The sequence below is a fragment of the Filicampus tigris genome, chromosome 10 (assembly GCF_054856515.1).
Source record: "Filicampus tigris isolate MCC_2025a chromosome 10, RoL_Ftig_1.0, whole genome shotgun sequence".
Lineage (NCBI taxonomy): Eukaryota > Metazoa > Chordata > Actinopteri > Syngnathiformes > Syngnathidae > Filicampus > Filicampus tigris.
In genome coordinates this window covers 17,520,021-17,544,180 of record NC_141226.1, presented here as the reverse complement: position 1 = coordinate 17,544,180, position 24,160 = coordinate 17,520,021, and the positions used below count along the sequence as shown (strand labels likewise).

General features: G+C 41.1%; 1 protein-coding gene across 2 annotated transcripts in view; it reads right to left on the bottom strand.

The window, feature by feature from the left end:
* LOC147141096 (uncharacterized) overlaps nucleotides 1–24,160 on the bottom strand; it is a 125,077-nt gene that overhangs the window by 6,463 nt on the left and 94,454 nt on the right. The gene's annotated exons all lie outside the window — the stretch shown is intronic.

The window sequence follows — 24,160 nt, the reverse complement described above, 5'->3', positions numbered from 1 at the left end:
TTGAGTGAACACATTAAACTGATTTTGTGTCTCAAACCTGAGTGGTTGGTTTATTTTCAGCTTGACGCCAGTGTTGGCTTAACTGCGCAGCCATTTGAGAGCCAATACTTGTCCTTTTTACCCCCACCCACCCCAAAAAAAAAACCAAAAAAAAAATCCGCTTGGTTTTGATTAATTCTAGTATGTTTATTATTGTGATTGTAAACAAATGAAAACTGAACAAAAACTGAAAAAAAAGATAAAAAATGTTTTCGATTGACTTTCCAACCCCATTCCCACACATTCCGCACATTAACCATCCTGCTGTGGTTTTAGTAAAATTAACCCTTAAAAATAAAAATAAACTTTTTTAATACAGGTCTTATCATCTGCAGGCCTTATTTTTGGCTTAAAAAGAATATATACGGTATATTGTCATATTGTTGAAAACACCCTGCACCTAACTCCCACTCATACTATATTAACGCTGCAGTTATGTTGTGGGTAAAATTGACCCACTTGTGATTCAGTTTTTTTAAATGCAAAAATGTTTTCGGATAAATCATCATTTATCCTCACTTTTGTGATTTTCACTGTTATATTTTACCTTATTATTTTAATTGGCAGCACTCTGTCCTATTCTTTTGACCCACAAAAAAAAAGTTTGTCAGTGATCTTCTGACTTATATTTTCATATATTTTCAGCCACCCCAGTCTCACCAAACCCTGGTATATAACCTCCTGTTAGGTTATATAATAATTGACACATTTAAAAGAAAACAAAAGTGCTGAACATTGAATAAATGATGTGAAACATCAGATAAGGTACAGGTGGGACAGTTTCATAAAACAAATGAATAGAAAGAATCTCTGATACAACTCTAGCCTCTTCAGATTCTGCGGGTGTACCTAATGTTGTGGCCAGTGAGTCTTGTGACACTAAGAGTAATCTTATTTAGAAATCCATTTTTAGTAACTGAAAAAGTGTCTGATGGCATTTTTTTACTGCTACTTTTGGACAAATAAATATACATGTCTCTTGGTTCTCCGCCATTGAGTTTGCAGCAATCCCTGACTAATGCTGTGGCCAGCATAAAATAAGACCTCAGTGTCCTTTTTTTACAGGACACGGCTGCCTCAAACAGAATGTATACTTTGTGGCAATGTAGCTTGAAATCGTCACATTCACCTCACCAAACTCTTGCATTCTCTGCCCTTCTTGTGACCTCTGCCCAAAAAAATCGTCTCCTTTCCAGCTTTTTTTTTTCTACTCCGGCAGTATACTGTATCTCAGTCAAAGCCTTTTTTCAAAACCATCAGCACCCCACACACTCACCGTTTATTTGCTCAGGTGAATAAATCGTATTGCACGCACACACACACACACACGCACGCACGCACACACAACAGGCTCCCTCAGATGCTCCTTATTAGTTTCAAGGAGTTAGTCACACGCTTTCATCTCGGGCCTATAAGGAAGTGTTTATGTGCGTCATGTTTGAACAGATTGCGGCTCAGATTACGTGCAGGAGTTTGGATGTTGTCAAAGAATTAAATTGCACCCCAGAGAGAAGGAGGAATTCATGCAACAGCAACAGAAAAACGTTCTGGAGATGCAAATTGAATGTAATGCGAAGTACTATTAAAGTAGTGCGGCTTTAATGTTTAAATCCTCTTATGTACATTGGATGGCGATCAAACACTTTTTATAGAGGTGAAAGATGTATGACGCATGAAATATATATCAGAGGGAATAAAATCGGCGTTGCATATTGATATATACTCCTATACCTTGTTAAATCCTTATTGCTAAATATTTTGTTAAATCAATAACATGATCAGTGTCTTAAAATAACATCAACATCAAGTTTCTCCGCCAGTGACATCAAAGCCTCTTTTAAGAAACAGACAACATACGTACATTTAGTGCCATAATTTCAAAGCCAAAAGGTAAGCAGTGCTTTAGTGTTAGCACAGGTTAGTGTTAGCTAACGGTTTTAGCTTCTGATTAGTTGCATGTACTCGACTACAATATTTGGCTAAATTTTTGACGTGGGCTGGGGGGTATTTATGTCATGTGCTATATCGCTACACTAATTGAAAATGTGTAAATTGTCATCTTGGTGATGCTGCCTCCACGAGTGACAATAGAATCCAGTCTGAGTGGAGAATATATGCTTTGTGGAGTCTGTGCGCACTATCATGACAAAGCCAAAAGGTAAGCAGATTTCCACTCAGTTTAATAAATTAGTGGCAGCTAACAGCGTTAGATTCTTATAAATTGCGGAAAGAAATTCAAAACATGTCTCTTTTAAAGTGATTATATTTGTCAGGAGTGGCTCTCCTGCCATTGTCTATTGTGAGGGGAAGGCAAAGTTAGGACTCTAAAAAGCCCCATTACGTTGTTATTTGCTATGTTGCTTCTCTATGAGTGAACTTCGCTGCAGCCAGATAAGTCTTGCCGCAATACAATGATGAAAGTGTATTACGGTGAACCCCCATTTATCACACAGGATATGTTCCAGACCCACCACGACAGAAGAAAATCCATGATATAGCAAGACTATATTCAAAAAATTAAAGATTAAAGATTAAAGATGCCTCTACATGCTTCAAACACATTTAAACGTATTTAAAAATCCTGTTCTCACTCTCGTAAAAAATAAACATAGTAGCTTATCTATAACAACACAAAAAAAGGAAAAGCTTGCCCACATTGTGAGAAACACAGTGCACTTTCTTAAAGCTTTATTGTTGTTTATTTTTCACTCCCAGTTGAAGCTTAGTTTAAAACTGACATATACAACAAAAGAGACTTAAACATTGTATATTTAAGCACTGAAATGTTGACCCAAACCATATATTTTAATTTGAAAAAAAAAAAGCTACTAGCTTAATGATAACGTCCAATGTGAAACACCATAGACAGGCTAATGGAAATTAGCATAGCAGTAATTGGAAGCCATCAAACAAGTGCTAGCTACTTTAACACAAATGACACTGGAACACAAACAAACATCATAAAACAATACTCACAGACATATATTGTCTTTTCTCTGTCGGAACAATGACTATTGCTTGGGCCTCTTATTCTTGTGCTTACTATAATTATAATGCATCTCCTCCTGTAAGCCACAGATCAACTATGATATAGCAGGGAAGAATTCACCATATATTTGCTACATGTTTTTTTTCCAAGAATATAAAGGGCTTCGCCTGACAAAACAGGTGATACTGATTTCTTCCAAATATTCTTTTCAGAAGCCTGAGGGTTGGAAGCCAGCTGCAAGTTCGCAGACACCCCGGTGCGAGACCCGGGTCGCAACGGTGAGAAATTCAATTTAGGAGGAGAGAAAGAGAGAGAAAAAGCGAGTGAGAGAACGTACTGCCCCTCCACTGCCTTGCCCCGCCGTCCCCTCCATCCACATCTCCAGGGGCGATCTCCAAGAGCCAAACCAAAACCAGATGGATTTATTGGGCCTAAAGATAACAAATAGTGCTTGAGTTCCTGTCAGTTAGAGACCACCGGAGCAAAAAAAAAAAGAGCTGGAAAAGTGGGGAAAAAACGTGCTGACGTGGAAATCTTGATCCAGCAGTATAAAATGATATTACGATGTGAAAAACGACACACGATGCTGCAGTCAGCCATCTTGGCTTTGGGCAAAAAAAAAAAAAAAATCACCACTGACCCAAATCTGTGGGTGGTACAAGTCAGCCTGTACCACCCACACACCGGAGAGGCCACTGGGAGACAAAAAGTTCTCACAGCTTCCCCCTGCAGATCCACCAAGAAAGTGTCCTTTGTAACAGGAGTTTCCTGTACGTAATTAAAAAATATGGAGGCCCCCGCTGCAGAAGGGAGGAGATGGGGCCACGAGGACTTGTCGAAGGGTATGGGAAGGGTGAGATTCCACGTTTCATGTAAGATCCCCGGAGCGGACCCTGAAGTTAGTCCAAACAAGGAGTGTTCACTCACGCACTACGAGGAGGTCGGCAAAAACGAGAGAGTGCCTGCTGAAGGGCAGGTGGTTCTGATTTGACGGTTGGGATTGAGATGGAGCCGTGTCGTCACACACTGAGATGGCACAAAGCACACCTGTATAATATAACAATGACGTATACATTTTTGTTCCTCCATGTGTCTTCTTAAAAGAAATAACTAGGAATAGAAAAATTACATGACAATCAACATCCACGTGTCACACTCTGGTTATAATTACTTTTTTGGGGTGGCAGTATAATGGTTTGGTGCATTCTTTTTTTTGTGGCATTATTGAATACTGGAGCCTGAAATTCTTGTCCAGACTGCAAATGACTAGCGCATGTGCAAAGCCAACACTGGCCAATATAACCATATTGTTGCTGTCCGGCGGAAAACTCATATGGACAAATATGATCAAATTCATTTTTTTCCCCCCACAAATTGATACTAATGGTTTATCCCTACTTCGTCTGTAATTTTTAAGCAATTTAAAGTGCTGAAAAATAAGATACGACACAAATACAAATAGACCGCCGCTCTTATGTTTGATAAGGGCATGCATGTTTGCAAAAGTGTGGAAAAACTACTTCCGTTTCCTTGTTCTGCGGAAACCGGGTGACGTAATTGTCGCTTTTTTTTCACAATAATGAGTGAAAATAGTTAGGTTCGCTGGATTAAGTTGGCTTGCTTATTTAAAGTCGATCCCTTTGATGCTTCGCTGCAGACGGACTATCGTGAGTCACGGATTTAAGTCCCTGTTTCATATTAATATCCACTTAATAGACAGGGTTAGTTGGCTCATTGTTTTATTCATTACATCACTCACGTCTTTAGACCTTTAAGAAAACGTTTGTGAAGATGTTGTCGGGCAGATGTTTGCTTTTGTGGCGTTTTCAAAGACTTTTTACACGGTGGGCGCTTCACATGATCACAAACTTTTAAGTACTCAGATATCACCGGCTTCGTGTTACCTTAATCAATGCAAGCGTTAGATTAGCCATTGAATGTATTTTTTTTAGGTAGTATTATGTTAATGTGAGTGGGCACTAGCAATACAAGGTATAATACAAATTGAATGAAGCGGTGCCTGGGAACTAAAAAAAGCTGGCGTTTTTTTTTTTTTTAACCTCCTGTAAAGTTGTCATTTTGACACTATGAGCATTACGCCCGACAGCGACGATATACAAGATGTTACTACGCACGTGCCAATGACCAGTTGGACAGCTTACCGTGGCTTTAAAAAGTAAAAAAAAGTTTCAATAACCGCTAATACTTGCTGTCACCGGTTGAGCTCTTCTTTTTTTAAGGGGGTTTCTAAGCATGGCACAATATGATTGGCTGCTTGCAGTGTTGTGTAAACAAGCTGCCTCTTTGAAGTTAATTGTCTGATATTAACTTTTCCCCCTTCTTTTCTGCAAGCAGAGAGGGGAGGGGTCAGCAGCTCCGCAAGGAGAAGGAGGGAGGGAGCAAGACGAAAGAGACACTGCAAACACACATGCCTGCTCTGTTGATTAATGTGAACTGTCCTTTAAAAAACAAAACAAAACAAAACAAAAAACATGGTGCCAGCTGGTAGTATTTTGCCCCAAGGACAACATGGGTAGCCCATGTGTCTATTCTAAAAATATATCATACTGTCAGAATAATAAAAGAGTGTTACATTCATGTAAAAATCTTTTGGACTGTCAAGCAAAACTCAGCATTCTTGTCTTCACAACAGAAAAATTGTCTTAGTTCATATCGTGTCTACCATATTCATATTTGTAAAGCTGCCCAAAAGTCATAATTTTGGCTTGTATGCCTTCCATGCGAGCAGTTGAATGTGCATGTAATAAAATACAAAAGGTCATCGTGAAGCCGAGTGATGTCCAGTGGAGACTTGTTTTGTGAAGTGTTTGCACCCGTCACTTTCAGACGCGATCAAATGCCGACGTTGAAACCTCCAAGTGATCTCGGCGGTTCCCCGCGGTCAGCTCCTCTGCTCGGGCTACGTGTCATCTCCGAGTCCGGCCCACGCCGCTGCTCGGCCGCTCCCACGCCGGCGCCCCTTTTTTCCCATCCGGGTTCTATTTACTCGCCCCTCTCACTCACCCCGATGCCTGCACGGGGTCTCTGTTGAGTCTGCCAGTCCCGCTGAGCGGCCTCTGAAGCTGAGCGAGACGCCATCCATCATGGACGCTGCCTGCATGTGTGTGTGTGCGTGAGACGACATTTTGTGCCTTAGCTATGTTACGTTGTTAAAACAAGACGTCTGCTGTTAGCGCGTTAACAAGATCACATCATTGGTTTGCACACATCATTTTAGACCTCTCCAGCTCAACGTATGAACTCCTTCTCGACCTCTCGTCCGTGACGTGTGAACTCCCTGCGACCCCTCAGCCATGACTTACACTGTATGAACGTGTCCTCATTCCCTCAGCTATGATGAATGAACTTCTTGACTTGTCATCCATGACACATGAACTCCTCAACCTGTCATACATGACATGAACTTATCCTTAGTCAGGATGTATGAACTCCTCATTGACCACTCAGCCATAAGAAATCCTTAGCTTTTCATCCATGATGTTGGAACTCCACCCGGGCCTTTTAACCATGATGTAGAAACTCGTCCCATCCCTCAGCCATTACATATGAAGTCTTCCTCAAACACTCAACCATGACCTATGAAGTCCTCTTCGACTGATCAACCTTTACGTGTGAACTCCCCCATGACCTCTCATCCATAACGTGGACTTTTCATCCATGGTGTATGAACTCCTCCTGGACTCCTCCCGATGCCGTATGAACTCCTCCCATGCCCTCAGCTATGACATATGATGTCCTCTTCAAGCACTCAACCAAAATCGGACTGATCCACTAATTGGGTCAATTTGACCCACTTTCTTGGTTTCTTTTGTACAAAACAGCACATTGTTGGCTCTTTTTCTGCAAAAACAACCCAGAAAGTTGGGTCAAATTGACCCAAGTAGTGGATCAGTCCATTTTTGACCCAAATTAGGTTCATTCGAACCCAACTGTTTTTTGAGTGTATGAAATCCTTTATGACCAATCAGGTAAAAACTCCTCCCCGACTTCTCATTCATGATGTATAAACTCCTCTTTGCACTTTCAGCCATTACTTACAAACTCCACCTTGACATTTGAGCCGTGATGGATAAAGTCCTCGCCAACCTCTCGTCCATGATGTTTGAACTCCTCTTTGCATTCTCGCACATGTATGAACTCCACCCCAACCCCTCCTCCATGGAATACGGACTCCTCCTTGACGACTCAGCCATGAGGTATGAACTCCTCCCTTTCTGCCACAACACCACCTCAACCCGTAGGCCATCTTGTTCGACCTCATCCTTGACCTCAACATGCAGTTTTCCTACCCACAAAAAAATCCCTTCAGCCATGTTCAGTACTCCCCCAAATGGCTCACCCACACAACATTCATGTGTCACAGTGCAGCGCGTATACATTTGAGACATGTTCATACTGTACATTATATGTAGTCATGTCCTTCCATCCCACCCACAGCGCGTGTCCTCCCTCACAGCGCTGCGTGATGGATGAGCAGCGTGGCTGCAGCGGGGAGAGGCCGCTCAAGAAAGAGCACAAGGCAGCCCAGAGGCCACTGACGCTGCCCCCGCCATCGCCATGTGACAGCTTTCCCACCATGCAACACGACGCAGTCCAAGGAACACAGATGAGGGTCACACCGAGGGCAAGAAAATTGAGGAGGAAATAAGGAATGTAGATTTTTTTTTTCCATCCGTCCGTCCTTCTGTCTGTGCTTCTGTTCTCTAATAACTCCTTCCCTACCCTTTTTTGTCTGTTCATCAGTCCCTCCAGTCAACCCCTTCCTATTTTCCAGGCTGATATTTACAGATGGATCCTCAACTTATCCTCTCATTCATGGTGTATGAACTCCCCCTCGACCCCCCAGCCATCACGTATGAATCCCTCTTCGACCACTTTAGCCACAAAGTATGAAATCCTTCCCGTCTTCTCATCTACGGCAGAGGAACTCCTCTTCGCTCCCTCATTTATGCCGTATGAACTCCTCCTGTACTTCTCATCCACGGTGTAAGAATTTCTCCTCAACCTCTCAGCCATGTATGAATTCCTTCTGTGATGTATGAACTCTTCATTGACCCTTCAGCCTTGATGAATGGACTTCTCATCAACCTCTCATCAATGATGTACAGAGTCCTCAATGACCTCTCATCCATTCGTATGAACTACTCCTTATGCACGATGAATGAACCTGGCACCTCAGCCATGACCAAAGATAGATGCAACACAAATCTAAGAAAAATTATTGGCAGAAATCATAATTTTATGACATTTGTAATGTGTCAAATGGGGGCGTGTGAAGTCCTTTGAGACGTTTCTGTTATTAAGGGCTATATAAATATATTTGACTTGACTTGAAAATATAAAAAAAAAAAGGTATTGGTTTTAATGACTAATTATATGATTGGGACACATTTTCAAGTAAAGTTTTGCCGCTATAGCAGCGCCCTAACGCTCCACAATCATGGTGGACACGCTAAAGCGAAAACACTCTATTTTGGCCTCTCTTCAAATTGGTTAGGGTAAATTATTTTCATGTAGCATTCAATAATAAAATGTTCATTTTCTGCTAATTACAGAGCAAGACTTACTAACTATGGAAGCCCACTAAATTCCTGGGAGAACAGGCTCAATTGAGACATAATTCCAGGTCTGCTTTGCAGAACCACAGAGGCTCCTTGGTCTCATTAAAATGTAAAAATGTATTTGCAGGATGTTCTCAACTTAAAAAAAAAAAACCTGCATCAAATGAATGCATTGCTTGGTGTGCTGTTGGTCTGGCCTTTTTGTGTCTGCCATCGTTTCAGCCCACTTTGCTTTTCAGACAGAGGAAACAGGAAAATAGTCAAAGTGGAGCAGCGCATTCTTGGGCCTAAATTCACTTGGCCACACAGAGAGTTTGACGTCGACGATTTATGTGCGCTCAGCTTGCAAAACGGAATGTATGTGTTTCTTTAAATGACAAAGATGATAAAAGTCATGATGGGCTAATTAGATATAGTACAAAAAGAACAATATACTGTACAGTGTTTCTACATTTATAGATGGCTCCTAATACTCATCACAGTGCCATTGGGAAATAAATATAGGAATTGTACATTAATGTGCCGGAGATTTTACGGCGTGCCATTAAAATTGCTCTGAGGGCATTTCTACATAGGGAGAATTTCAATATATGAAATATTCAATTATATATATATATATATATATATATATATATATATATATATATATATATATATATATATATATATATATATATATATATATATATATATATAAATAAAACATTTGGTCATTTATTTGGTTTAGCTGTGTGTCTGTGACAATTCACTCCTCACAAAGTCAGCATAAACAGTTGAAAATATCTAAATTGAAATTTGAATGCGTTGTTTTATTTAGCCAAAATGTGGAATGCAGCAATTGATTATTGTTTGTTTGCGTGCGTGTGTGTTTGTGTGCATAGAAGCTGGTGGGAGAAGAGGAAGTACCAATAAGGTGCCACTTGGAGTGACTACAACAATGGTCGGCTCGTATCCTGTGGCTGTCAAACCGCTTAAGACCCAACACAAACATTTGCAGTCCTTGTTCCAGCTTTTGTCTCACTTTTTGGGCTCATTTTTGTTGTTTTTCACAAAGACTTGAGTTGTGAAACTTTTTTCTACAATAGCGTCAGTGGAGGTCATTTTGCAGTTAAACGCGGGGTCATATACACGAGTAAGGAATCTACAGTTCTGGGCTGTATATGGATGCTAGAACAAGAACTTTTCGAAAAAGCTCCAAAACACTTAACTCCGAGGCCTATTTTGGGGTTCCACAAAATAATTAGCAAACAAACAAACTAAAACAATTACTCCTCTCTACCTTCACTTTGGGCAACCATATTTTTTGGACTATAAGTCGCTGCGGGGTATAAAGCGTACCAATCAAAAAATTAATTTTGAAGGAGAAATAAGCATACGTTGCTCCATAGTATAAGTCAAATTTGGGGGAAATTTATTTGCAAAAACTAAGACCAATACAATACAATGCAACTTTATTTATAAAGCGGATTTCATAACATCTACAGCTGTAACAAAGCACTCCGGCGTTGCCAAAGGTAGAATCTGGGTTGGTTGTTGCGCCTTTTAGTGTTCTAAATAGTAAATCCTTGTCGTGGCAGATGCCACATGCTAACGATCATTGCAGAATTACCTCACACAATTGTTGCCATGACTACAGTTCTTCTTGGTCTTCCATTTCTTCATCCGTTTCCATTTTTTTCTTCGACTTCCTTTTGGTGGTTGCACAAAGTTTTGGTGCATTACCGCCGATGGGAAGAAGGTGGCGGTATTGGGAAATGAGCTTTTGGGTGCCGGTCCAAGCTCTAATTTTAATATTTAAAAGTCGCACCTGATTTTAAGTCATAGGACCAGCCAACTAGCTGCTCTCTGTTCGCAGCCATGTTGTTTGTTCGTGGAAGCATTGCACTTTGGCTAACGACGAATGATAATTCCATTCAATTGAATTGAGTTCAGTTGATGAAGGTCATAATTTTTTTTTTTTTTTTTAAAGTTCCAACGGCTTTTATGGGTACATGTGATAGTTACGCTTAATTGTCAATTTTTAGGGCGTGTTTGGAAAAAATTCTGCTTGGACACAAAATAAAACCGGAACCCCTGCTCTAGTGATGCTGATGTTCACAGAGAAAATTTTATGCACAGAAGTGGGTACTGGTCATTTAAAAACTCTCCAGACCTCAGCCCCAGCTACCCCGCATGATCCTACCGGCTTCCTCTCAGTAAACCTCAAGTCTAACAGGCAGAACCATGCAGCAGACCCACAAAGAAACACTGCTGATTGCCTGAACCAGGAAACCACTTTCCTGAAAGTCAGCAGAAAATTAGTGCACGCACGCACACACGCACCTGGAACCCCACCCCCTGCCTTCTCAGCACCCTCGACTTCCTCCAGGAGTCTCTCTTTAACCCCGCATGGCCCATGACTCCAGCTAAAGTAGCCACAGAGCACCTCTTATACAACGCCCTATTTTACTCTCCACAGGCTACACCACTCATTACATCATTCCACAGCGGCGGGCCTCTCGCAGGGAATACAATGTCCTGGCAGTGAGCTTTTTCGAGAGAGGCCTTCAATAGGCGGGTGCACTGCTTTGCTTTTCGACGCCTCGCTGACAGACGGACCCCGAGCGGAACGTCTTTTAACCGCCCCCAAATTGGGGCCGTCGCTATTTTCTTACATTTACAAGGGCTCGCTGTCACAGAGTTCAACGCCAGGACCACCCGGGGCAAAAATAGATGTCATTATTTGGGGAGGCAAGTTTCTCCTGCAGGGGGTGCGTTATTGCAGCAGAGGGCGCTTGAAACTCTGGGAAAGAAGCAATGGCGAGCAAAAGGCGCTCCCCTGCCAGCTTTCTGTCAAAAACAACATATCTCATGACTTTAATTTCTTTAGAGAGGAAACCCAAGCAGGATGGTAAGAAAACCTCCTGTTGAGCAGAACGTATAGAAAGTGTAACAGTAGAATCTACGGGAAGAAGACATTTTGGGCCCTATTTTCATGCCCGGTGCAAATTCTAGCGTAAAGTGCAGTCTAACTGTGCGCATGGGTGGAGTTTTCTTTCCTTTGGGATTTTCGTAGACGGGTGCATTAGAAATGGCCGTTGGCGCCGTTGTGGGAGTGACCACATTTGATTACCGGCAATCGAAGCGGTTCCCCTCATTCCCTTAAAATTCAGCGCAGGTGAGATCCGAGGTCTACAAGGTGGAAATATAACGGGAATCACTCACTGTAGTCAATGCAGGAGATCGCAAAGTATGGTTATAAGGAACTGCAAGGAGATCTTTTTTTTTCTCTTTCCTGATCAAAGGCTCAATTATCAGACATATTCATGATTATTCATTCGCACTGATCTTGTAATTGAATCACCGCTCTGTATTCAATATGAAATACTTAGTGTAAAGAACAGCACCGTCATCTGCCCCTAAAAGGCAGCAAACCTTTAATGGTCATGTCACTCACATTAGGCCACACCCACTCCCCCATTGTTCCCATGGGCTGCGGCGGCGTTGGCTGTACAGCCCAGCGGGACCCCGGTGGTCTGGTTTGTCTCTGAGGTGGCAGAGCTGCAGCGAATAAACAGGACACCGGGGAGGATAGAGGGACGGAGGAAGGATAGTAGGATGAAATTGCAAAGTCAGCAGTCTGGAAGGGCCGCCATGGGAGGAGGAAAGACACGAAAACTCAAGCAGTGCAGCGCCCTGAGACGCAGTTTAGCTTTCGGGCCAGCAGACGGAGGAGAGAATCAGAGAAGTCCTGAATTAATTTTACAGGGCCTTTTTCTCCCGGACCAGAGACTGCTTAATTAATTATCGGCATCGTTATTTGACCAGATTAAAACCATCTGCAGTGATCCAGCATGAAAAATTTAAACATTTGTCATCCAAAAATCGAAATTAAACAAAAGTCTATTCTACTGTTTGTGATTGGCTGGAAAGGCCTACCCTCCCTTTCGCCCAAAGTCAGCTGGGATAGGCTCCAGCACACCCAGAATCCTGATGAGGACTATAGAAAATGGATGGATGGATATTGTAATGTCAAAAAAGGCCCTGGTATCCACATGTTGTGCACACCGCCTGTTTCCAATAACGCGGTGGCGGCGGGCGATGACAGGCTGAAAAGTGATTTACCTGAGCGCACTTTTTATTACACATCTTTGTTGCTACTTGAGGTAGCCACCGCTAACTACCATAGATGGCCTCCGACCGTGCTAGCTCTCTCGTGATCAAGACGGATGAGGTGAGAGTTGCACCCGGGGCCGGGGGGGGGGGGAGTGATTTAGTTCATTTGTGGAAAAAGATGAAAGTTAGCCATGATGTAGTGCAGAGGTTAAAACCGTAAAAGGGGAAATATATTACATTGAAGCTGGTATGATAGAAAATCCATCCATCCATTTTCTAAACCGCTTGTCCTCATTAGGTTCACGGGTGAGCTGGAGCCAGCTGACTTTAGATGAGAAAGCGGCGGGGCCCTGCTGGTCGCCAGTAAATCACAAACAACCATTTATGCTCACATTTAAACCTATGGGCAAATTTAGGGCAGTGATTCTCAAACAACCACTTCCAAAAAAAAAAAAGAGTAGGCCTACCACCATGATGACCATCGGTAATATACAATAACGGAGTAGGCCTAAGTCACGGATGGACAACTTAAATGCTGCAGGGGGACACAATTTTTCATCAGTGCTACTCGGGGGGGGCACATAGGACCACGCAGTTCACTTCCTGTCCTGCTTCCCTCAACCTGGGTCCACCTTTTTGACACCACCACCAGAACAACCCACAATTCCAAACACAGTGTTCTGAAGGATTATCTACAAATGTGCATACTGTAAGGAAAAGCTAAATACAACGAAAAAAAAAAAAAATTTTAAATGTACTATACTTAAAGTAAAAGACTGGACTTGTACATAATTAGTAAAAAGAAATGGATTGGAAAAAAAACAACAACATGAAAAGCTTCACTCTGTGTTTGTTTGTACTGTATTCAAAAAGTTGTACATTTTATTTGTGATTCTTTCAAGTACCACTAAACGGAGCCTGTGCACTACTAGTGCACTTGTATCACATACAAAGTCACTGATTTAGAGTCTTGAAATATGGGAAGAAGCCAGAGCACCTGAACAAAAAAATCCACACAAGGCCAGGCAAAATATTCAAATTCCACACACCACACGAAGAAAGATGAGAGATGAGATTCGAACCCAGAACCTAATAACTGTGAGGCAGATGGGGTAACTAACCACCTCATGCAGCCTGATGGAAATGCTTCTCAGTGTTTTTTTTTCTTTTCTTTTTTTTTTCACATATGTGTTTTGTCAAAATCCACAATCAAAGCAGTGCACTCATTGTCTTTTCATAGATTGAAAAGCAGTCACCAGAGAGGCTCGTCTCAATAGATCCAAACAAATGCCCGTGTGGTCAATTGACGACTTCTCTTAGGCGGCTGTAAAAAGAGCCGAGCCCGTCCAATTCTGCTCACACAAGACGACGACATTTTGTATAACAAATAACACAGGTGGAATTAGGATAGACTTTTATACGATTCATTTTATGCGAGAGGTTAAAACGGGGCACAGCGTCCGCAGATAACGTGAATTAGATCGTATTTCAGAGAGACATATGCTTTCCCTTTCCTGGATCACTGAGGCATGTAATAAAAGACACACACATGCTCACACACATACACACACACTGTGCTTGACTTGATTTTTTTTCCCTCTAACCTTAAGCACTGCTGGCCGCATCAAAGTCATGTGAACGTTCATAAAGTACACATTTGTAGGAGAAAATTCTCCTATATAACTGTGGCATGATGAGATAATGGTGTTTAAAGGAGACATCCATCCATCCATTATCTATACCGCTTATCCATATTGTGGCAAAATGATGGTCAAATAGGTTGGGTGAGGATCCAAAGCCACTTTCAAGTGATACCCGATGCCTGAATACACTAAAACACGATCACGAAGAAACACCCACATCCCCCATCCACATCTTGATAGTATCAAGTCAAAGCCAAAAGGTAAGCAGAGCTGCTTTCGAGTTTTACGGGATGCACAGACAAGCAATAGTAAAAAGCGTTATCCCCTGATAAGCGAGGTACACACTGTACTTGAATGCTCGGTGAAGCAACAATATACATGTGCCACACGCATGCAGTTCTCTGGTGTGCGTGTTTGTGTGTGTGTGTGGCCTCCATCTTTTGGTGTGTTGAAGCGCAAAGCATGAAATGGCTGTAAATTGGCTGTGTTTGCCCTCGGAGGAGCGCTCTGCGCAGATCATATCCAAATCCCTCGGAGAGGCCGTCCGCAGGGTCACCGCTTATTCAATTAGTTTGAAGTCGTGGCTCCGTAACGCGGTCGACTGAAGAGTGTGAGAAAGTGAGGGGATGTACACATGGCTGTTTCCATGGACACCTCATTAGGGACACACACAAAACCGTGTTCGATGAATAGAAGAGACCCAAAAAAGACTTAAAAGTGTTTCAATTAGGAGCTCAACCAAAATCTTAGAGAAAACATACCTAAGATATTAAAATTATGTATTTTTTGATGTCACCACAGAAGGGTACAAGTGATGGGAAGTGGGACAATAACCACAGAACCGGAAATATAACTTTGTGCAACAGGAAATATGATTACATATCACACGGCGTTATTAATAGAAATCACTCCACAAACAACTCTCAGTACTTTCTCCAATACGCATCTGTCAGGCATCTTCAAAGGATGTCTAATTTTACTTTGATCGTAGTACACTGTCGTTAACTTTTTTTTTTTTTACACAAAAATGTACCTTAAAACTTGACCTGGATATTTAATAACAATTGTATGATACTAATTGGACCTGCTAGAACAAACTTGACATTATTTCTTGTTTGGGAAGGGGGGTGGGGTATTTTTTTTTCAAAGTTAAAACAACTTTTGAAGTCAACAAAAAACTAATATTTAATTTGCTGACACAGATTTGGATCACTTTATCAGCTCTTGTGAAAGATCTCAGACTTTGTGCGTCTAAGCGCACATGGAATCTTTGGCCTGTGGGTGGCGCCAACATGACACCTCATGATGGTAATGCCTCTGGGCTTTATAAGGGGATTATGAGTGGCTGCGGGTCATTACACTCAGTTACCTGAAGCGCCTGTTGAAACGTTTATACACAGTTTAATATTGAATATGCAGGTACAGTACTTCCAAATAGAGAATGATGAAGAACAGTAGCCTGCACCATCTTGACATCAGACTACCATTCAAATCAATAACGTACACTTACAGGACAATAACATTTAAAGGAGACATACTATATGCTTTATTTTCCTTCTAAGAATTTAAACCAGCATGCAGTATTTTAACATAACATTTCTATGAGATGCTTTCACCAAGGATCAAGAATTATAGTACACTTTCCCATACAGGTGCGCCAGCCTACAAATTGTTGGGATGCTGATTGCGGATTTTGTTACCATGACCAGGGACGGAGTAAGGTGTGGCTGCTCGGAATCTAAACAAGCGACGGCGACCTGCTAACCGCACGCGAGTGACTACAAGACAGCATGGATTTTAACTTGGATACTACTTCATCATAAAAACTACCAACATTACACTGGTCAATTATTATGAGGACACGTCTGTTACTATTTGAGGATCTCTCATTGAAAATTCGCCCCTACTCTCACTGTGTCACTTCACCACTCAATTAAGTTTATGTGGATGAATAGAAGCTAACACTTTTAGCTAATGCTAACCTACCCATTGGCTTTGGTGTAGTTTTTTACCCCTCTGGCTAGCTAACTGTGACCTCAGCTTGTCCGTGTTGGGTCTGACATTATTATTTATTATTATTATTATTATGATTATTTAAAATGCACAGGTTCTGCACAGACAAGTTTAAACATTTGTTAAAATGATCGTTTTACATAATGGGATTCATTCTATTGAAAAAGAAGGAAACATCGGAACTCTCTCACAGAGTTGGGAAATTGCTTCATGTATTTTTGCAAATCAAGCTGTCAATCAAAACACTGTTTTCGCTGACGATACTCCCTCATTTCCCCCACTGAATGCCAATCTACCATTTTTATGCCCTTCGAGCTCAAGTCTGAGTTAAGACCACACAGAATATCTAATCAGAGCTCAAGATAGCTGGCGCAATGCTAATAGTCACCAAAGTAAATGGAGCAGTGAATCTCTGAAGTTAAAAGCGACACCCCATTTTTTATGAAAATAATATAAATATAAATAAAAATGCCACAAAACTCAAACAAAATGTCAGACTTCTAAAAACGAACAAACAAAAATGACTCCCCTTTTATTTTTACACTTTAATGACAGTTAAGAATGTTTAAAGCCACTTAAAACATGGACTGTGTACTCAGTTATCTTAACTCTTAAAAAACATGTTTATTTATTCCAGTATGACTAGATTGTTTCGATGTTTTAATTTGATTAAAATGATTTATTTTCTCTTTATTAACTTCCAACTGTAAAGTATTGTGATTTAATATTTTATACATGACTATATGAATTGATTTCTATACAGTGCTACAGAATATGAATGAAACTCATGTAGTTAATAATAATCTTGGGACGGCCACAGTTTGATTAGCATTTCTACTGTATTAGCACAATGTACACCAATAACTGCAAAAATGCCAGAAGGGTAAAGGGCCGCTTGTAAAGAGATGACATTTAAAGCATTTTTGGGCAGGAAATTTGTACTTATATATTTATTTGTTTGACTAACAGGTGAGACGTGGCCACGAAGGTCTCACATTTCCCGCTTCTGGTTCGATTTTGCGGCGCTAATGTGTCTCCATGCAGCGGAGAGCTGATAGCCGCTGACACTCAGACTAAACAAGGTGGGGGTGGTGACAGCGACCGTGGAATCCAAGCATGTGGACGGCCCACCCTGCCAATGTTGTGGAGTCTAGTAAATTGTGAACGATACATGTTCTTTATTTCTTGCTACTGAAGACTTTCAAATAAGATAAGAGTTGGGAAAGCCATCTGCTTTTTCTAGCTTCAAATTGGTGTGTTAGCCTAGCATAGCTTGGGTTAGTGTCAACGTTAGGAACAGGGGGAAGCTATGCTTACATACTCTATTTTCCTCTTATGGATGATGCTTTTGGTGTCATCAGAAGTAATGTAGTCAGATAGTGATTTTAAGAATGCTTATTAATTCAAATTTAATATGACGTGCTTGAATTATGCCAAACTAGCAGTGTACAGATTGGCTACCAAGTCAGTATGCTCTCATGTATTTATATCAATAACCTGAATTTGTGAGTCAGAAAGTGTCTATTATTATAATCTACACCAACGCTGTAATAGTCATAATTAGGGTAAATATTTGTTTGAAAAATGCTTCTAGGCCATAAATAAAACAATCAAATGAAAAATATAAAGTGCAGTGCTAACTATAGGCGTGCTCACATCCAGTATTCTTGCTCTGTTGTACAAACTGGTTCAATGAGCACCGTTCATAACCTCAAAACCTCATATGGCAGGACTGTCGTAAACCAATTCCCTCTTTTACAATAATGGCAAAACATGTGAACACCAAATTTCACAACAGTGTTAAGTCGCAGGCTTCCTTTACTCTCTGAAACCAAAACAAAATGGAGCCATAATTCATGTTATTGCTAACACTAGTATTTTTCCTAGCTAGTTTCACAGTCCCGTGTCAACTGACAGTGGAGCAAAAGTGGTTTTACATGTTCATTTGTTTGTTTGGATGTCCTTTAAAACATGTTGATATTGGCCTCTTCTTGAATCCCAATAATTAAGCAATTTGACTATGCTGTGTTTAACTTCACCAACGCTTGAGGTTTTCATTCACTTCAACCCAATCTATTTTTAATCGCTGGACAAAAAAGCAAGCTTTGTGTGGTGTTAACCTGACTGGAGGCTCATACTTTCTTTGGCAGACGGCAGCAGAGTGTCGGGCACATTTCTTTTGCCCGCCCGAATATAAAGTGAAACCTCATCCAGACGAGGTACAAATGAGCGTGGCCGTCTGAGCGAGCCAAGTGAGAAGGTTGACCTGAAGCCAAGCAGTCTTTCAACGAGCCAGCCTATGTCAGGCCAGGCGGGCTCGGAGTGCACAGCTTACCGGAAACCAGCCTAGTTTGATTGAGTTCCTGTTATTGACTGCTTTTTTTTTTTTTTTTTTTACTTTCTGCCAGGCTAATTTTTTCCTCTGCCAGCTGTCAGAAGCCAGATTGTACAGAATTCAAGGACTCGCTCACTCATGCCTTTAGACTGCAAACAGTCATTTATCACGCTGTGGCAAGCATGAAATATTTGATAAGCAATTTAGTTTTTGCTAAAGTGGGGTACACATTTTTAAAATCTACACCTTTTTGAAAAAAGGTGGGACCCCAGACATGGAGGAAAATATCTGCATGTGTGTTCTTTCTTACTAGTCTTGCATGTGGCGTACACCAGATGACCAAAACAGCACATAACCATGTCTCTACACTGCTTTAAAAACACAAGCATTTGAGCACCAAACATCTACGGACAAGGTGCAATAGAAAAACTATGACACTATATCAGGTTTGAGGCTGTACTGTATTGTCATTATTATTATTATTATTATTATTATTATTATTATTGTTGTTGTTATTATTTATTAATTTCTTTTTTTTTTATTAAAGCACAAAAGCATGGCATGATTGTCTTGGAAGAAGCAAATTTCTTCTTGCATTTCAGCAACAGCGACTACGAATTTTGTTTTCTCGCTGCAAGTACTATGAAAATGTATGTATGACTGTAACAACATACATAATATCTTACTGCATATACTGTACTATTGGTACGGTTTGGCAGCACGCTTACGCTTAGTACCCACAAACAGTTTTTATGGCGTACGCTCATGTGCAATTTTGATTGGCTGTTCAATCTGTGATGTTGCGGCGCCGTTCATCAGTGATTTAAATTTTGAATTGCAGCTAAGCTAGCGGCCCATTGTTGGCCTATTCAGAAAAAAACGGCCAGGTAACGAATATGCTGTGGAATACTGTAGTTTAACTCTTTGAAAAACTAAACAATCACACGCATTATGCAGATAAGTTGCTGTTGTGAGAAAGGTGAAGGTAAAAAGGTAAAATCCCCTCTCAGCATATTGGTCTACATGCAACAGTAAAGCTCACGGCATCCTTAAGCTAGTAAATCAAGCACACTCTGTAGAAGCATGCGGAGGTTAGGTGGTGAGAGGTAATGCAGCGTTTTTGGCCCACATCCCGCCTCCACAGAGAGAGAAGCCTGAAAGATGTGTCTGTGGTACAATAAGCTGGAGCACCATCACCATCTGGGCAGCTCAGCAGACGTGTGTGCGCGCCAGAAACAATAATAAAACAGAGGTCCTATTTAGTCCTCCTCCCCCAAGATGATTTTCTCACAGTCATGACATTAGCGGTTTGGGTTTTTTCTTTTAATGTCACTGCTGGGGGCATCAAATATCGTTGAATATATTTGAATAAGGGCCCTGTAGATCGGTGGCGTTTTTAGTGTGAAAAATTAGACCACTTTGGTACTTAAAGGAAAACTAGTCGGATGCTTGCCTCTGCTTCTAATATATCATCCAGCAACAATTTCATCAAGGGTCCATGTGATTTATTACAAAAACGTCACATCGGATAGGGGTGGGAATCCCAGAGGAAATTGCCATACAATATTATCACCATATTTTGCCAAAGATAATATCATGATACAGTGATAATCGTTATGGTCTGAATAATACATTTGTATTACGGTATATGCAACTGAAGGACTGTCAGTTTGTAGAGAAAGTAAAAACAAGTGAATGAGGCACACTTTCGCAGTCCAAGAAAAAGCTGATTTGCCAAATTAACCTGGAAAACACTATTTCATAATATGAAGTATTTTTCAAAAACACTACACAGACTTAGCATCACATATACCAACATATATGATGCACCTATGAACATTTGAAATAAAAGTGTTAATTTTTTTTTTTAATGACAATGTTGTATATTTGCATTGTAAAGCAAATAAGTTTTGATGCCAGATTAAACATTTTAGAAAAAAAAAACATATTTCACGAGAATGAAGTTGATTACCGGAAATAAAATTGTTTTTCAAGGATTTTTTTAAAAACGGTACAAGTTTCTCTCTCTCTCTCTCTCTCTCTCACTAAGCCATATATTAATCGATTCACATTAAACACACACTTACGATTCCCACTCAGTGACTGTGTGTCTATGTGTGTGCCCTGCGACTGGCTGGCAACCAGTCCGGGGTGTAATCTGCCTTTCGCCTATCCTAGCTGTCTATGGGCAGTAGGCCGGGTACACCCTGAACTGGTTGCCAACCAATCGCAGGGCACACAGAGACAAACAAACACACACACTCATAATCACACCTCGGGGAAATTTAGAGTGTTCAATTAACCTACCACGCAGGCACGGGGAGAACATGCAAGCTCCATACAGGAAGGCCGGGGGCTGGAATCGAACCCACGACCTCTCAACTGTGAGGCGGGCATGCCGACCAGCGTGCCGCCCTACAGTATATACTGTATATATTTCTTAATTGATTGAGCCTCCGTATTTCTTCATCTTATTTGATAGCACGTCAGCCGTTCCTTGCTTTTCAGATTTGATTTCTACACAAACACCCTCGTTCCCAAGTGCAGCGCCTCCACCCATGTTCACACTCACCACGCAAAGGCCCTTAACATACTTTTGAACAATTTTAACGTTGCGGTCGTTTACATTCTACTCCAGCTCTCTAGATGGCGATAATGCACTTTACAAAGTGGTTGACTCCAAACAAGACGTGAAGTTATGTCAACAAATATAGATTTTGTTCTTAAGACCCAAGAAATAAAAACCTAGATGGGCGTGTTGCATTTCAAGAAGATACTTGCACTATTGATTTTGAGGCACCAGCATGCCACCTGTCAGCAAACACACAAATCCATTAAGAGCGACCCGGTGGTGCTGATTGCTTTGGCCCTGACCTCAGCTGCTTATTTACTCAGGGCATGGTTGCCAGTGGGGGGCACGTGGGGGCGGGAGAGGAATAATTTGAATTCCATCAAGTAGATTTGCGGCCGGGGTGCGGGTTCGAAGCAAAACCCCCACCCACCCGCCGCACACCGCCACCCTTGCAACTCACACAAACAGCCAGTCAGTGTCTGCGTGATGGGCTGAAGCCAGACTCCTGACACACGGCCGGCCCAACGCCTGCCCGCCCGTGCGGAGAGCCGCCTGGTGTTGATACAGCTGGGCTAGGCTGAGGTGCCGAGAAGTCAAGTGACTTGACCGAGGTCACCTCGCTCAGCCACACACACACGCACGCACGCACGCAAACTGAGAAAGACTTCTCAGTAACATATCAACCTGCTTTGCTGAGATGGCCGACTCATCCTTTCTTAGTGGATTGCAAAAGCCTTCCTGAACACACTTTAAGGTCACATGTATTAAGGGCCAATTCCAATTTATTGCCTACATGTGATTTTCTATAACGTATGACATGATATGAGGTTTTGAAATTGAAATTTGACACTCATTTAAACATCATCCTTGAAAAGAAATGGTTTCCAGGTTAATTGATTTTGAAAACAAAAGCACAAAAACAAAGGGAGTACACATATACATGCACATGTAGCACAAACTCTCCATAACTTCCACTAATAACCCGGGCTAAACGTAGCACTTCCCCAACAATCAAAGTTTTCTCCTTGTTAAGCTGTATCACTTTAGCATACTTTCCTGATTACTGTAGTTCGTTAGAAATTAAAATTGGAACCTCAAACACATCCCAAAAACCTATGACTAGTGAACCATAAATATTTGGTGGAACATGGTAAATATTTGCAAAAAACACGACCACTAGACCACGGATGGGAAACTGCCAACCACACTCTGAGTGGCCATTTGATTAATTAAACAACAAATAAATAAAAATAAAATAAAATGGAAATGTTTTTTTTTTTTTTACAAACTCCACTAAAGTCCACTATTACACACCAGTGTACCATTAAAATGATTTTCAAGCTGACAGTGATTCCAACCACTGTGCTGCTTGTGCAATTTCACTTAATTGGTCCAAAAAATATATAATTTATTTACTAACCCCTCCCAAAATATCTTACTGTTTAGCTTTCTATGCCAGTCATGTAGAGTGAAAGGTTGAACAGTGAAATGTTTTTCCACTAAATGGCAGAAGATACAGTGAACCTGTTTTTCCACCTGTTGCCATCCATAAGGCAAATAATAATGTGTTCAACTAAACGGGCCCCGATTTTACATTCAAGGTTGGAAACACTACATTAAGATGACACAATTATGTCTTTACTTTATATTTACATAGCTAAAGGTACAACACGTGCAGACCTGGCACAGCTACAGTGCATATTTAATAGCGATTACCCCCACCCCCCCGTCCCCTTTCTCCACTCTCTCGTGCCTGGTCCGTCCAAAGTAGCTTTGCGAAAAGAAGGATAAAGTTTCATTGTCAAGGTCTTGTACTCTGCCCAGGTCTCCATCTCTATCTGTCTGCGCCTTTGTTAGACTGGCCACTCTTCTCGCTTGTGACAAGCTAGCAGTGTGTTTCCACCTCGTGAGTTGGCCCAGGTGGTTTTAATTCAAACCCTGAAGAAGATTGATGAGCCTTGTTACATATGTCCAGACAAATCGTAACAGGGACTTACACTGGGCCCTGCCAGACACACACATGCACACACGCATGCATGCACGCACGCACACACACACTTTTGAATTATGTGATTGATTGAAAGGGGGTGCTGCAGGTATTTGCTAGAGCGTGTGGAAGGGTGTGTGCGCGTGTGTCATTGTGGAAAGGTGTTGGCCAATGTCGGAACATTTTACTCAAGTGGCCTTCTCTCATTTCAAATGACTTCATCAAAAAAAGATGACGACATTGACAGACATTTTTTGTTGATTTATTATGCAAATTTTTTGCCCAGGAGGGAAATTTTTGCTTTTCGCTGTGCTGCCTAGTGATATAATGCACGTATTACATCATGCTATGATATTTTCATTTTCTTCCAATGGCAGTAATATAAATTCCCTCACAACTTGTAGCAATGATGAATCTTTTGAGTTTGAGCTAGCTAAACAGGTTCTTGTTCGTTGTCTTTAACAAAATCTCAGAATCAAAATCAGAATCAGAATCTATCATCTTTATCGGCCAATGTTAATCCATACATGGAGTTTGCCTCTTTAGTACAACAGAAAAAAGCTGAGTAAGTAAAATTTCATAGTAAATTGAGCAAAAAGCCACTATACAAAAAATATATGAATATATAAAAATTAAGACAGTTACATTTAGTACAGAAAGTCATTCAGCAATAGAAAGTCTGCGTTATGACTGATCAACTACGAATGTTTACATTTCGCCACATAGGGCTCAACAGAATTGTATTGCTTTGTGCATGTTTTTCAACTTGAAAATTCCCCTCTTTTTTCAAGTTAAATACGAAAAGACAAAGCATATAAAGTATAGTATTGTATGAAACAATCAGCGTTCTGCCTCTAATTCATATCTTCATCCATAAGCGTTAACCCATTAAGGCCTAAAGCGCG